Source organism: Echeneis naucrates, chromosome 3, assembly GCF_900963305.1.
Source record: "Echeneis naucrates chromosome 3, fEcheNa1.1, whole genome shotgun sequence".
In the NCBI taxonomy this organism is placed as follows: Eukaryota; Metazoa; Chordata; class Actinopteri; order Carangiformes; family Echeneidae; genus Echeneis; species Echeneis naucrates.
Genome location: NC_042513.1, coordinates 9,122,313 through 9,136,416, shown reverse-complemented (window position 1 = coordinate 9,136,416; position 14,104 = coordinate 9,122,313). Strand labels below are relative to the sequence as shown.

Below are 14,104 nucleotides of genomic sequence, written 5' to 3'. Positions count from 1 at the left end.
GTGACCGCTCAACAAAAGGACAAATTAAGAGGAGTGAGAGGCTGTCGTACAGGGAAGCTGACAGGTTGACTGACGCCATTTCCGAGTTGAATAGCATCCTGTCAATCTTGGAGCTGTCACCTTGACAGGAATCCTTTCTTTGGATGCAACCCCCAACCGCCAACCTTTCTGTCACTCAAGGCCACACAGACACACACCTCTTCCGTTTTCAGCATTCTGCAGAGGAAACAAATAAGCCGCCTACTGCCCATACTAAGGAGACACATATATACACAGAAATGTAACGCTGCATGTGTACAACGTTACCATGACTCTGAAAGAGAGACAGATAATTATGAAGAATGAGACTCAATAACAATCCTCCATCTCCTTGACCACCGCACTTCCACCATCGTGCACCTCACTTCTTGCCCCCTGACAGACCCAGTTTGTAATGGACAATGCAACCGCCTATGCTGTATGTATAAAGTTGATTCACTGTGTGAATGTGTCTTTGCGTTTGCTCTGATTACAGCAACACCTTCACACTAACTGTCCTGACCCTAGACCCAAGGTTACCTGAGGTCATTTCTTTAATGAACCGTGCAGAAAACTGTTATTCTAACTCAAAGAGCTCTGGTGTCTGGGGCTGGTTCACCATTACTGAAAAAGCTCTGAAGCATTTCTCGGCTAAAGTCCACCCAGCTATGGAGAACTATGTTTGTGTTGGAGGTTGCATGGCAAGGCTGGTGAGACTGGAGTTGGGGCAGAGCAGCTGTCCGTGTGTACTTTACAAGCTGGTTCTGTTTGTTCTGTAGACACAGGAGGGGTCGGGAGGGTGTCAGCTCCGTCTTCTGTCCCACTCCATGGTTGGAGCGTGCGTGTGTGTGTGGGTGTGAGCGTATGTCCGCTAGAGGGAGAGAGAGAGAGGGCAGGTGGGTGTGGAAGCAGGACTAACAGACCAGCCTGGACAGGTGGAGGATTCTCACTATGAACAATGTCTCTGTTTGTTAACTGAATCCGTTTTAGATGGCTGGCCAGGAACACTTAACAATTTGAGGACATCATCTTGCCAATTTCCTAGTGTTTTATAGACTAAAATATTAACCAACCACTCAATAATTGTTGGATTAATTAGTGAATGAAATAATGCTGATTTGCTGCCTAATGTGCAGAAGGCCCATATACACACCTGAAACAGCAGATTAAATAGGATGTAAGCATGGTGCAACAATAACATTATCAATGTTAAAGATAATAGCATCGCTGTGCTACATTATGGGGTTGTAATTACAGCCATAAGCAGGAGTTTGTGGTACATGGCAGTCAATAAAAGGGAACATTAATGATAACAGTAGGCTTTTACTGTACAAGACAAATGCTGTCCTCCATCCATCTCTCCATCTTCACAAGCCCATGCAGCTGACTATCACATCCCATGAGCACACAAAGAAAGCGTTTCACTCTTTACAAGCTATACAACATTTACAGATGTGTGTTCATCTTCAGACAGGGGGCATCATTTTAGTTTCGTCCTTTCGTCGTGCTTGTATTTTTTTTTTTTTTCAAGTGTTAAGTAAATCAAGTGTGTAGTCTAATAGAGTCAATTGTGCTTCTCTGGTCGGTGTTGTCCTGATATGAGGAAACAGCGCCCCCCACGGGCAGACAACAGCACAGTGGGTGCAACTGTTGTTTTATATCCAATTCACTGCTTCTTCATTTGCCTGGTTTGATTTGTAAAATTAGACAGAATCCAATTCATTTTAATTTTTGATTTGTGTATGTTTTTGTTTCTTGTCTTTGTGCTCCATTTGAGAGCAACAGACCTATTAATTTATTTATTCATTTATTCTATCACTTGCACTATCTATAAATGATGGGCTTTTTTAAAATTATTGTTATTTTTTTGCTAAGTCTGACCTATAAACTCCATTCGCGGTGATGAGTTTTTGTATATTGAAACTTGAAATGGCTGAGTGCTCATCTTTTTTTTTTTGCACTGGGGTGCTGCTCAGTTCGGATCCCCTTTAATTCAGCAAGGATTCCTCTACAATAGCTGCCAGCTCTTGTCTCTGATGGTACCCGAGAGAGAGAGGAAGGGAGAGAGAGAGGGGGAGAGAGAGAGAGAGAGAGAGAGGGAGAGAGAGGTTAGGAGCTCCAGATGGTGTTTAAACGCAGACAGAAGGCTACAGCGAGGACAGAGAGAGAGAGGAAGAGGAGAGAGCCGCGGTTACTGCGTACAGAGGGCCAGCCAGCTCCACTCATCAGTCAGGAACAAAAACAAGTCTGTATAACCCCTAACTGTCAATCCGCTCTTGGTGTTGGGGTGGGGGGGGGGGAGTGGAGAAACTTTAAAAAACATGCTCCACCGGCTGTGATTTTCTTTGGGAGTAGTGCATATTTTTTCCAGCAGCATTTGAGGACAGTTCGGCGGAGGATCGGCTCGTCGGGAGGAAAAAGGAGCGTACAGAGCGAAACGTGGTCCGATCGCAGGCTGTGAACAAACTGTTTTTGTTGCTGTTGTTTTTCTGTTTGGGATTTATGTGGGCTCGCTCCTGACACTCGGACTGTGGCCGAACTGTGAAGTAGAGAAGAGGAGGCTGTTAAAGTTGTCACAGGGGGAATAAAAGACGCACCCTGCAGACGACAGGAGCCGCATCTTCATCATCCGCGTCTGTAGCCTACATGGGACACAAGGGGATCTGTGGACTATTAGTCACGAAATATAAACCGGTTCATAGTTTTCTTTGCTCCAAAAGCCATTTTTTGCAGCCGAGACTGCGTTTATTTCCTTTTATTTCTTCAATCTAGGATGGATAAAATGAGCAAGAGAGCGGATTTACTTGACTGGGACAAGTTGTGATTTTTTTTTTATTTTTATTTTTGTTGTTGTTGTTGCTGACATCAACTTCAATACAAGAAGCTATTGTAAAACAACAATAACACAAACTGACTGCAAAACCAAAGACTTCAATGTTCTTAAGGATCCAAGAGCCCTGGTTTTGATTTTTTTTATTTCTTTCTCTGTCAATATAACTGAGAAGAGAAATACCTCATAATTTATTAAACCTGGAAAGTCAACATACATTTGGACTTCCAAAGGAAAGTAAACGTTTTTCTTTTGTGATAGACTCTGGCTTCTGCCTATCATTCTCAATATCTTAAAAACAAAAAAAGGGGGAATTTTCCACACTATTTCGCAAAGGCTTTATCCCTTTTTCCCCCAGATTATGAGGATTGAGATGGTATAAAAGCTGTTTTAGAAACTACTTGGTGTGGATTATCACCGCTACAATTACCTCAGCTTGACCTCGGCCTTCACAAAGTAAGTGCAACCAGCAAACGCACCTTTTTTGAAGAAAATCGATTCATTTCCTATTGCTGTGACTTGCTTTGAAATGCACTCAGGGCTTGTATTAGATGTTTGTAATTGTCTTTCCACAAACAATTTGTTACAGTAGCAGTAGTGTGTGAAATGTAAGGCTTTGCACTGTTGATAAATGCAGATTGTGGCCAGTATTACGTCTGAAGCTCTGTAACTCTGTCCACTTCACCATCACTCCCTTTACACGTGAGGGCTTCAGGAGTTTAGGATAAAAATGCAGAGGAAAACAATATGAATGTTTTTTTTTTTCTGCAAGTTTCCTAAGACATAGCTTACAATTTAGTTGCTTATAATGAATGTGTTTTCTAACTTTAATGTTATGAAAGTGAAAGACCCAGGAAGACATGTAGTTTGAGAGAGGAAGAGAGAGAGGCTTTAGGGGGCGTGAGGTGGTGTGAGACAAAGTGATAACCAGCACTCTTCTGTCTATGAACTTGGTGTCCACCTGGTCTGGATGAAGGAGATGTGTATAAAGGGATCAATTCAGACATTTACTCTGAACTGAACCCCTTCATTAATCAGAAGAGTCTACTCACCTTTCCTATGATACAGGAGGGCAGATTCCAATCTCCTCCTCTCCACACACTCAGAAAACTTGAGGACCAATCCCTTCTGCTGAGTGCAGGGTGTCAGGATTGTTCTGTAGTCGGTGAGGCCATTAAAGAAAAAGGGAAAGAATGAGTTAAACAGAAATTCGATGGCAACTAATAGAAATGAAAACAACTCATACATGAGATCATGCTATCTGATTTATAACAACCCTTGTCACTGTGGTGACACTCCCTGAGAAGAAACAAGTCCAGCCAAAGGTTTCAACCCCCCACTTGAACAGCCTCAGCAGCCCACTCTTCTGCCTGTGAGTGCAACAGTAAAACACTCAGGCAATTTTCTCGGCAGGACACGGCCCTGTATAGTTGGCCCTGGTAAATATCATCTGAATAATTGAACAGCTGATAATAGTCTTGAACAATGGATGGGGGGTTGCAGAGGTGAAACCGCAGTGCAGACACCCTGCCTCACCGCACATTATAACTCCTTCACCACCAAGTGAGCATCTCTTCCTCTGTCCTTTCAGTCGTTGGCTGCCCCGTCGTCCAGACCAGCCAAGCCTTCCTGCTAAGGCAGATGTCCCCACTTCATCATAAAGTAGCTCTCTTAAAAGGCATTCATTAGGACTCGAGCCTACCCAGTTCATTCATAAACCACAGTTGCAGTGATGGGACTGCCTCTTTATTATATACAGAAGAGAACATACCACAGGGCATTTTGGAAATAGCACCAGACAAAGTCACAGGCTCAGAAACAGACAGAGTTTTTCTCTTTCTTTTTTTTTTACCATCACGTGTATCTATTTGAGGATCAACATGACCAATGTTTTACCATCAGGGCAGAAGATGAAAAGCATTGTATGTTTCTGCACTCTTGCATGTACCAGTGTTAACGAGGAAGTTTGCAGTGTGTTTTATTTAAGGCAGTTGATGGAGGAGAGGCAGGAGGCAGTCATTTCAGTCTAACAGTGTCTGTGTCATCCGGTGCAGGTGAAAAGGCTCTCTCTGTGTTGTGACTTGATGTTGCAGGATCCGGGCACAGCTTATGTGTTCATTGTATGAGTGTGCGGGCTTGTTGAGTGTGCTTCGTGCGTGTGTGTGTGTGTGTGTGCGCGCGGTAATTATTGTGAACTAAATGCAGGCAGTGCAGGTGAAACTGGCTATCTCCTAATTAATGAGTGGAGCAGATGGCCTCGGGTGGGTGGGAGCTGTGAGCACTTTGAGCCGGTCAGGTGGTCAGCACAACACAGACACCTGGGCCATCACAAACAAGACAAGCCAACAGGCTGACACAAGCCAAAGACATCACGTCTGTTTGTGCATGTGTTTACACGTGTGTGTTTCTGTGTATCTACAGCCTTTCTGAAGGCTATGTCAACAGAGTACACAGTTATATGTGGTATCATGTGACCTTTTGAAAAGGATCAAAAATCCACCTCATCATGTGTTGTACGTGCGTTAGCTGAGGACGGCAGAGCCAATTTTGCTACAGAGGTAAAACAAGACAAGGAGAAACATTATCGTTACACAATTTTGTGATCAAGTAAATGTTTTTTCTTCTCTCTCTTTCCAACCAGTTTAATTGTCTTTCTGGTGTTATACACAGTGTGTGTCTATCCTATTTATTGTATTTATTATTTGTGAGTGACTTCCACATAGTGCCATGGTGCTAAATAAAAGACATTTCTGATTAATAACACTGTGTACATAGAGGAAAAGTTAACCAAAACAAGGTACTATGCGTGAAAGCATGTCTCATTTCCAGGTGTCAATTAAATAAAAGTGCTGTTTATCCACATTTTCACTCAAGAACATTGGTCTATTTTTCTCTGATTATGTGTTCCACTGCCTCCAGGGTGAGAACCACAAGCCTCAACAAATAAGGACCATTCTAAATAAGGTTTGCGGGGGTACACGCTCTTTGTTTAGTTTATTTTGTAGTAAAGACACAGCTGCAGTAGAACAAAAACTGCAGGAGCTGCAAAAGCCACAATATTTATTAACAAATGCTTTGTAACCGCGTCCACCCTCTGTCTATGTGTGCAAGGTAAAATCAAAACAAGCGGAGACTGCTAAACCGAGGATGCTTCGACATCTGTTTTCAGGAGGAGAAATGAGCGGCCGCATCGATGCTCTCAGCAGAGAAACAGTATACTTATTGTTCAGTCAGTTCAATGAGATCAGTGTGTAAATTTGTGTTTTTTCGAAGATATGGGAGTCAGTGATGAAGTGACTTTCCAAGTGCTGAATTGCTATGGTTTCACTGCTGTTTATCCTGATACATAGTCCAAAAGACAAGTGTGGTTCTGGCCACCTCCTACTCCATCCTGTGTGTGTGTATGTGTGTGTGGGTCTGCTCTGCCCTGGCCTGGCCTGTTCCACATGTGTTTGACATTACTGTGACAAGACTGCCCAGCCTCTCTTGGGAGCTGCAGAATGTCAGAGAGCAGAGGAGAGAAGCAAACAGCTTCCCAACATCTGATGGAATGAGAAACACACTCACTAGATGGTTGGTCTGCTGACGCCACAGCGTGGGAGCAGAGCAGAGGGTGGCGGCCAAACAAAACCCCAAATGTGTGTGTGAAATATTACTCTTGCTCTCTTTTCTTCCCTACATGTACACATATCCACACTCAACAAACATACAGCAACACCACCATATACGTACACATTCGCACACATACACACACGCACACACACTTAAACACACATCACTGCTTTAGTACTAGTCATAACACCGTTATACACTGCATCCACTAGAATTATCAGGTGTCTTTTCGTCAGTTTGTTGCATGCAGAGATGAAATCCTCCAATTATCTTATCCGTGACATTCAGGGGTGAAAACTTACCGTTTATCATGGAGCATCTCTGAAAATCATTTGTTGAATTGATTTTTCATTCTACTAAAATTGCTACAACATATGCTGCATTGACAAAGTGCACCCTCAATTATGCATTTCAAAAGGGAGGCACAACAAATTGAAAACAAATTTCACAACATCAGTAAATTCACATGTACAGTAAAGCATAATTCCTGACAGCTACAGCCAAGAAAAAAAAGCCCCTTCCTCCTCCTCCCTTCCTTGTCTTGTGCCTATTTCACCTCCTGCTCTCCTTCCTCACTTGCACACTGACCTCTGACACTCTTTTGACCTTCTCCTCTTCCGCGGCCCATTCTCCCTGTGGAACCCTCTCACCTCCCACCACCTTTTCTTCATGGTAGGAAGTGTGTTTGGATCAGAGTCTGACACAGGAAACAGCTGGGCTAATCTACAGTAGCACTGAGCCCTATTTTAATCGGGCCAAATAGACAGAGGCGCAGAAAGAATGGGAAGTGCATATCGCCATGGTTACCTGACATAATGAATCCCTCCCTTTCCTTCTGCCCCACGACGAGGCATTTATCACAGACAGGGAGTAAACAAGCACAAAGGAACACACACTGTATTATTAAGGCTTCCACTTTAAAGCAGTCCTCTCTGGAGATCCAGGGAAGTTCTGCCATGGAGGAGCGCGCAGGCACAGATTGGTAAGGAAGGCACATCTTGCACTGACCCTCTCTCTCTCTCTTTCTCTCTCTTCCTATGTGTGTGTGTACAGTATTTGTGAAATTAAAAAGGCCGTTATCTCCTTGAAACAAATCCTGTGCCACACAGATGGTTCCGTCTTTCTTCAAATGGTAGGCTGAGCCTCTGAGTGCGGTGGTGTTACCAGTTAGTCGTACAGACGTTAATCTTGGCTCCAGCCTTCCTTCCTCTGCCTCTCTCCACACACACCCGAACATAGACATAGACAGACACAAACATACAGACAATTTGTACTCCCTCAGATGCAGGCACTGCCCGTGTAAAGTGTAATTTTTTTTTTATGATGAAATCGGCATTAAAGAATCCTAAAAGCATTTGAGGTGAGAAAAGAGGAAGGTCAGAGGACTTCCTGATGTGACAGAGAGCAGTGGTCCCTTGGAGGAGCGAGTTGTCATCTAGGAAGTCACTAGGAGCCTTAGCAGGGTGTAGGGGTGATGTTTGATGGTCTCCACTCAGACTTTTAAGTTTCCATTAGTCATATGCCCTGCCCACTCAGTTATTATTTCAGAAGCTGTCATTACAGACCTCTGTAGGCTTTCAGATAAACTGGAGTGTTGTGATATTGAGATTGTGTGTTTTTGGAAATAGCTTATATGGCACAGGGCCAAGCTTGCATATAAATCACAGTCTTGCTAAATTTCTTGGTTATAACTCAAAATGAAGAAATGAAGTTGTTAAATGTAGTTGTTTGCTCACATGCTCACATAATTCACAAAAGAACAGTTTGTGGTGCTCCTTGTCGTCCACTGACTTTGACCATCCATGACTTGACAGCGGGTTGTCTTAATTTGCCAATTAGCGCACATAATCAGCATGTTATTGGCGCTGCAGTCACTCTCTTTCTTCTCCCGCTGGCTCCGTTTTTGTGGTGGCGTCCCGTAGTCGGCTTGCGTCCCAGAGGAGTAGCTGGTATTTATTTCGGCAGCTTCCAGCATTAGATGGCTGTAAGCTAAATGGAGAAACTGTCAAAGCTTCCCTCTAACCTGTCACATGAATGGACCCCACCACACTTTTCAAGTGGTTTGTCTATGCATATGTGTGCATGTGTGAAACCTATGGGCTCCTGCAAGATAATACAGAACACCCTACTCATGTCTGGCTAATGTCAGAAGCTATTGTTATTCTACCTGCAGGCCTAATGAAGAGGTATGAGTACTGGCAGGCTGGGAAGCAGTTCAGGCTATAGATGGTTTTGTCAGCGCTGACAGCTCCACAGTGACGGAGCAGACATTTAACACCAAATGAAATGAAATACAGGAATGACTAATCTGCTGTTTGTTTTCCTATCTTAGCGGTAAGTGACAGCTCAGTGTCAGGTTTTAATACTGCACAAAGCATAAGAGCAAGAGACGTGGTAAGAGAATTAGGCAACCACAATTCACACACTTCATTAGCACAGACACATGCAAAGATTTCAGGGCTTATTAAGAGGAAGGACAGAGATGCTGTAGTTGCTGTGGTATTCATGTGTATGCATGTGTATGTGTGTGTGTGTGTGTGTGTGTGTGTGTGTTGCCAGGGTCAAAGCTAAGTCTTTTGTGCTCCATAAATCAGCAGGCAGCAGCAGTGACGTGAGAACAAACAGAGCTGCTCCCTGCTGCAGCTGGCTGGAAAGAGGGAGAAACGGGAGAGAGGAACACAGAGCGGGAAAGAGAGAGCAAGACAGCAGCTGTCAGGTCTCCATTGCGCACCTGTCACACAGGAAGTGAGCCACTGGCCACTGTTTCCTCCATACATCTCCCTAACACTGCTCCTGGAAGAAACTGAGGGAAGGATATCTGCTATTAGGGTGAGGCAGATAGACAGACAAGTACACTATAGGATCAATAGATACAGACATTGGCAAAGGATAAACAAATGTAATCTAAGGAGGAAGCAACTATAGAATTTTTATGCCTGTTGCCTTTTTCACATTAGCTGCCTCAGAGTCCTGTTTGCACGGGTGTGTGTCCACACTGTGCGCACTTAAGAGGATGTTTGTGTTATCGCACAGCACCATGACAGACAGGTCACTCTGTGGAGACTCAAGCCCAACTCTCCCATAAATACAATAAGCCCACATGCCCCAAACTTAACAGTGGGACATTCCCACGCTTGCTCCTCTCAGCAGCCAACCCACCCTGTCCACCCACCCCACTCTCCTGTGACCAATATGAACTAATCCAGATGTAGCGTAGCTACTCACAGATGTGCAAATAACTCTCTTTACATGGCCCCTCCTCCTCTATGTTGCTCTATGTCTCTGCTTTCCCCAGCCTCACTCATCCGTCCCTTTGTCAGTCTTGGACCCCATCGCTAACTGATCAGGGCAGGAAGTGATATCACTTGGTGCTACGGTGATGCTGATGGAGCACTTGGACGTGTTGTCTGTTGTGGTGCATCTCCTCCCAGCCTCTAGAGCTCCTCTGTTGTGGCTGCTGTTGGAAGAAAACCTCCTCTTTGTTTGTCAAGCTCATCAGACTGGGTCCTCAGGAGGCCCCCCTTATCCTATTCTCAGGCTGCCCTTCATGCTGCCTGTATGCAATTAACAGAGTAATTAAAAGCTTGATGAGCTAATTGGTGCTGGGTGAGGCTGCAGGTGTTTGGATCGTAGAGCTTTTTTATGAAGTGCAGTCACTGTGAACATCCTCCTTGGGGCAGGGCAATTTTCAATGTCTTTTTATTATTTAAAAATGTGTGTTAAAATGTCTTATTGAAAGTTATTGGTTATTGATTAAAGCAGTCAGAGCAGTAACGTTCTGCTAATCAGATAATCAAAGGCAGGATTTGCATGAAACCCAATGTGATTTTTTAATTTACTCATGGAGCTGTGCTGCCTAACATTAAACCAGATATTATCATACAACTCGAGTAATATTTCATCAGAAATTTTTCTTCCTCATTCTTGCTGTGAATATCACTCACAGCCACCCATGCATTGTAAATAGATATGTATTGCTCAGCAGAAAAAGGGAAAAAGCCAGACTGTAGACAGTATGCTATATTACCTCCTGAACTAAAGTAATCTATATCGAATAAAACTAAATCACTTTTTATATTTCAGGTTGGACTTCAAATCTGGCAATACAAGACAGGTTTAGGCAGGTGAGGTCTTAAAGACATGAACAAAGTTGTAGGCTTTGCCCAAAACTCTTTTTCATCCCAGTGTATCAACAGTGGATGTTAGGCTGAATTATGTCATTTCTGATGGAGCCCACGAACAAGAGAGAGCTAAGAGGAGAGATGAAAGAAAGTCTGATCTAATGTTGGATCGTGGAAGCCTGAGGCTGAGCTCTCAGCTGGCAAAATTAGGCTCACAGCTGACAGGACGAGGAAAAGAAGATGTAGATGAGTGGGAACAAAGGAGACTTAACATGCAGGGGAGAAGCTACATGCAAATCCTTCTCTCGGCTCATGTCTGTCTGCTTTTTTTGTCTCTCTTACCCTTGCCGAGATGCTCATATAAAGGCACTTCCTTAAAATGTGCGTCTTTTTCGTACCTCCTACTTCCTCCCCATATCTCTGCTGTCTATTGCTCTTTCTCCCTCCCTCTCTCTCTCTGTGGCAGCTGTGCTGGTGATGGCTGTGTGCCCATGGTGCAAGCTGGCTGTGGGGTCCCAGGTGGCCCACATGACAGTTATTGATGTTCAGGTGTTCAACTCCTCTCACACAGAGACCCTGGAGCCACACACACACACACACACACACACACACACACACACATACACACATGCAAACACACTTATACGAGGCACAGAGGCATGCAAAAACACACAGATAAAATATACAATGGAGCACAACCCACACAGACACGGATGCCCTCCATTGTAGAGCACACCGATTAAACATGCATGTAGGCATATACTTGTGTGATTCTGTATGTATACCAGATATTCCTATATTGCTTTCGAGGAAGTTTAAACAGTACAAGGCAAGAGAAAATTTGTGCCTATAGCTTCTGGTCTGTCTGGAGCTACAGTTTCCACAGTTTTCAGTGTGAGACAAAAACACGAAACTTTGTGAAAATGTATGCAGTCCAGGTCATATATGATCCCTATGGCCCAGTATTGGTGACTGTTCTCTGTGTATATATCTGGTGGGAGGGCTAGTGTTGGTACCAGTGCCCAGAGCAGTCCTAAAACACTCCAGATGTGTCTGGTTGGCCTGGGAGTTGTTCTTGGCACAGTATGCCTCGGCTGAATGTCACAAATTCTTTCCTTTATTTAGGAATGGCTTTGGGTTAGTGGCTGGAGACAAAGAAGGAGGGTAGTTAGGGAAGGAGGGAATAAGTATAAGGGGGGAAAGGTAGATGAAAGAGCAGAAGAAATGATTAGCAAAGTAGATGAAGGGGGAGAAGGAGGAAGACAGGGCACTGAGAGAAGAGATGTTGAAGGACAGAAGATGGAGAGGGAGGAGGGAGCGTGAGGGAGCCAGGCAGAAACAGCTCCAGTCTCGCATCTGGATTTTATTAGCAGCCATTGGGAAAATCTGAAAAGGAAGTTTTTTCTCTGTGAGCATGTCTGCAGCAGTGATATGCTGCACATAACCACTTCACTGCTGACAAGAGGAGCCAGGCCCTCCCAAAGGAGAACAGATGGTCGCTAGAACTTCAATACAATTACATCAATAACAGCTTTCACAGATATAGCACTGTATGACAGGATCCCTGCAGCTCAGAGAGGAAGAAATACAACTCCTTTACCCTTAGCACCTCTAGCCCTCAATGAATTGCCTTTAATCCATCCTTACTCTCTGCTTGTCCTCGAGGTATCCTTGCCAGTTTACCCATTAAAAAGGATGATGCTTTTTGATTTAGAGAACCTGTTGAGTAATGTAACCCCCCTCCCGGCCCTGATTACTCACCTGTTGGAGCATGTACCATAAAGGCACAATCCCAACCACAGTGGCCTGGATTAGAGTCTTTGGCCATTTGGTGTATATCATCCATCGTCTTTCTCTTTCTCTTTCTTCCTAACTTTCCTGGCTCTCTCTCTCTCTCTCTCTCTCTCTCTCTCTCTCTCTCTCTCTCTCTCTCTCTCTCTCTTTGGCTATCAACATATTGCAATATTACCAAAAAAAAAAAAAAAAGAAAAAAAAGAAAAGAAACTTAAAAGATTTTGTCTTGGTAATATGATCAAAGACAGGATGGCTTTTGTCAGTGCTTATTAAGGAGAAGCACCCTCCTGTTTGTTTTCTGTTCTACATGTTTGTTCAGCCGGCACTGCATGTGTACTATCACAGAGATTCTCAAGTAACATAGGCGGAAATATGAGTTTGTGTCTGCAGTGTATACATGCTGCAAATTTGTGAGCACATATGCATGTGCCTGAGTGTCTATTTGTGTGCATGTTTGTGTATATGTGTGCGAGCATGAGTGCTCTGTACAGGCCTGTCTCCCACCCTGTCATTAGTGAGGGTTTTAAAGCCTCTGAGCTCTAAATCAGTTTAAGATGAAGTGGAGTCTGGGCTCTATCTGCAGAGACAGCCTGTTTTCTGACACACAAACACACACACACACACTTACTCTTACCTGTGTCATAGTTCAGCCCTCAAACTGATAACAAGAACTATGTGAAAATGTAGAAGGTATGCTCTTTTTATAAATTGCTCTGGGGTGACATATTGGTTTTGTGCTCCAAGATGTCAGCCATCTCTTTCTTTAGAATGAGCAAGGGGCTTGTAGTATGAAAATTAAGGGCACTGTAGGTGACGAATCCCCAAGTTGAAGGTCCAAGGAACAGGGCTACAATCCCCATGTTTTGATATGAAGGCCTGGTGGGGGCCAGGGGCTCAGGCTCTGTTTGTGTGGACTCCTCAGCAGCCTGATAGGGAACAGATGTGGGAAGGCAGGAGGCTTGGCAGCCAGCCAGAGCAGCTGGGAGAAATTAAAAACAACAGCATTCCTGGAGACTGGGGGAATTACAGTGGGAGGGAGGGAGCGAAGGAGGTATATAAGGAGCGAGAGACAGAGGGAGAGTTTTAAGGCCATGTGGTCACTGGCAAGAGCCTCTGTGTAATGCACAAGATTGAATAGACAGGGGGGATTTAAGGGGACTGTTCTGCAGTGGTTAGCTAAAGCTAAATTAGTTGCAGCTGTATTTCCAGTGGAAGCACAAACAGACATTCACTAACACGGACACACGGATATGCATGCAGTCAAGTCACAGACGTCTGCCAATGTGACCAATGAGACCAAAATGCACCTCCAGCAACTGAATGGCCTGCCAATGGCTTGCCCGCACATGCTGCTATTTAAGTGTGTGTTTTTGTGTAATGGAGCTTTTCTGACAGTGTATATCTATATATGTGTGTATATATATGTATACATTTTGACAAACCACTGCACTGTTACCAGTTGGACAGTACATCATGTTTAGTTTTGTGTGTCACACAGCGAATTGTTTTTCATTGTATTTCATCATTGCACAAGCAGAGAGTAGAAGACAGAGAACATTTTTAGAACTCAGACTCTTTGGTGAGCAATCTTTTAGCCCCGGTTACGTCACATGTGCAGACATACAGATGTTCAGAGAGTCAGAGAAACAGACAGACTGAGACATTAGCAGTGGGATATGTGACAATCTTACTGTGTTATTTTATTTGAAGTATGATAATCAATAGTGAA

The 14,104-nt window shown here is 44.0% G+C and overlaps 1 protein-coding gene across 11 annotated transcripts in view; it reads left to right on the top strand.

The window, feature by feature from the left end:
• cbfa2t3 (CBFA2/RUNX1 partner transcriptional co-repressor 3) overlaps positions 1–14,104 on the top strand; it is a 52,126-nt gene that overhangs the window by 17,649 nt on the left and 20,373 nt on the right. Inside the window, exon 1 of one of the 11 annotated variants that reach the window (XM_029497445.1) lies at positions 2,419–3,304. The exons of 9 other annotated variants lie outside the window; for them this stretch is intronic. The gene's annotated coding sequence lies outside the window, so the exon portion shown is untranslated. Of the gene's footprint in view, positions 1–2,418; positions 3,305–7,414; positions 7,443–14,104 lie in introns of those variants that run through there. One more of the 11 variants, XM_029497446.1, reaches the window with a different exon arrangement.